The following is a 2057-nucleotide window of genomic DNA, read 5'->3' as shown; positions in this document are numbered from 1 at the left end:
GCGCGCCCGTGCACGCGCACGCCGCTCCGCGCGCCCCCGCGCCGCCCTGCTCGCTCGTCCCTTCCTGTGGCAGAGCCGTGCCCCAGACCTGGCCGAGAGGGCGAGGCCCACGGCCCTGGTGTCCCTCTGGGGCCCAGGGAGTTCCTGTGCTTTTCTCTGGGGAAGCAGTGACCGGACTCCGAGCGTCCCCTCTCCCACCTGGTGGCACGGACGTGGACCTGCCATGCCGGCGGCCGATGCCACGCGGGACCCCACACGGAACCCCACGCGGGACGCTCCCCTGGCCGCCTCAGCCACTGGGGCCTCTGGGTGGCCTGGGCACATGTTGACCAAGTTTATTTATGTGTTCTTAGTATCAGAAAAGAGTTCTTAGCACTAAGGCATAGCCAGTCCTAACTCTGTACCCCGTGTTAGCGCATCTCCTGTGGCCCTCTGCTTCCTCTGCCCGACTTAGGACCGGAGGGGGCGTCCCTGCCCCAAGAGGGCCTCTGAGGAGAGCCATGGACAGGGACCCTTCTATTTGAAAATCAGATCACACAAATCAAAATGTCACCCACGTCGGGCTCCAGGAGTGCTATGTCCCCTCTCTAACGCTGTCATCCCCCCCAGCACTCCCCCCCCCAAGCCTGGCACCCTCAGTTTACAGAGCCCACTCCCACCCCGGAGCCAACCAGAACCCTCGGACAGCTCTGTGCTGGCAGTGGGCTGGGGGGGTAGGGGCGGCTGAGGGGTGTCTGCCATCTTTGACAGATGCAGAAACCGAGGCCCAGAAGGGCTCGAGAATGAGCCAGAGACCTGAAGTTATGCGTGGAGACTCCTGCCTTGGTTTGGGAGTCCTGACCGCCAGGCCAGGGCTCCTGACCCGGGGCGACGTGCTCTGGGGACTCCCATGATGGCATGAGACTGTCCCAGTGTTTTGAGAAATCTGGCTGTGCCCCTCCTACCCTGCCACCAGCCACATGGGGAAGTGCACCCCCAGAGGCACCTGCTGGGGTCTCTCTAGTGGCCCCGTATCCAGTCCTACCGTTGGGCCCTGACTCCAGTGCTGACACAGCTAGGATCCAGGGTGTCACTCGGCCAGGGATTGTCTGTCCCAGCAGGTGTCTGCCCTCCAGACCCCTCCCCCAGGGTCCCCACATGCACACCCTCCCCTGAAGTTCAACTCACCCTGAAACTTGAGGCCCCACTCCATTCTCAACCGTGTGCGGGGTGGGGAGAGGCCAGAACCCTGGGACGTGGGGCCGAAGTGTCCTCTGCAAACACTCCCACCCTCCCTCAGGCTCCCCGGGGACAGTGTGCAGCTGACTTCAGGTGCGCTGTCCTCCACGGCTAGTGTGCCCACCCCCTGCCCCAAATCTAGGGTATTTTCTTGCAGAAACCTGTGGAAATGTGTCCTCAGGCAGCTGACAAGCCAAGCAACCTAGACATTAGGCTGGGGTGAGTGACACTGGGCCCTGGCCCTGGCACCTACCCTGTGTGCCCNCCCCCCTGCCTCCCCTCCCCCTTCCCCCTATCCCCCCGGGTCCCAGGACACTCCTCTGAGTCCACAGGCCCGGAGCCCTCTGCCAAGGAACCTGGTTAACTTATATTGTTATATAGCGTTGAAATGTCTATCGTGTCTTTTAAATTATTGTGACCTACACTGGGTACTGGAGGGTGGGGACAGCCTCGTGCCGTCCCCCGAGCCAGGCTCCTCCTTCTGCTTGAAACGGACTCTTGGGGCCCCTGATGCCATCGAGTCATGCGCACTGTCCGGGTGCTCCGCCGAGACCCTCCTCAGTCTGTGAGCGGCAGCCCTTCCCTTGGGTGAAAGGGGGCCAGTGGGGCCCGGGTGGTGCGGGGGCAGGCGGGGCACTGCGTGTCCCTGTAGCGCTCCCATGTGAGGAGAGCAGGTGGGTTTTGGGTGGGCTGCGTCCCGCCTTCCCTGGAGGGGAGCGCCAGGCTCCAATAAAGCTGGAATCAGAAGTGAATGTGTGTGGAGCCCATGCGACGCCCTTGCAGCTCTTTCCCCCTGGGGTTGGGGACTCACGTGCTGGCCGCAGAGGACCCTGAGCCTC

At 63.1% G+C, this 2057-nt stretch overlaps 1 protein-coding gene across 3 annotated transcripts in view; it reads left to right on the top strand.

Annotated features, from left to right (window-relative positions):
• The window catches only part of WNT7B (Wnt family member 7B), a 48717-nt gene extending 47230 nt beyond the window's left edge, over nt 1-1487 (top strand). For all 3 annotated transcript variants that reach the window (XR_004620892.1, XR_004620891.1, XM_034644204.1), the window contains exon 5: nt 1-1487. The gene's annotated coding sequence lies outside the window, so the exon portion shown is untranslated.
• The last annotated feature ends 570 nt before the right edge of the window (nt 1488-2057 follow it).

This window comes from Ailuropoda melanoleuca, chromosome 15, assembly GCF_002007445.2.
Source record: "Ailuropoda melanoleuca isolate Jingjing chromosome 15, ASM200744v2, whole genome shotgun sequence".
NCBI classification, from domain to species: Eukaryota; Metazoa; Chordata; class Mammalia; order Carnivora; family Ursidae; genus Ailuropoda; species Ailuropoda melanoleuca.
Note: the sequence above shows the minus strand (reverse complement) of the source record. Positions and strands in the feature narration are given on the sequence as shown.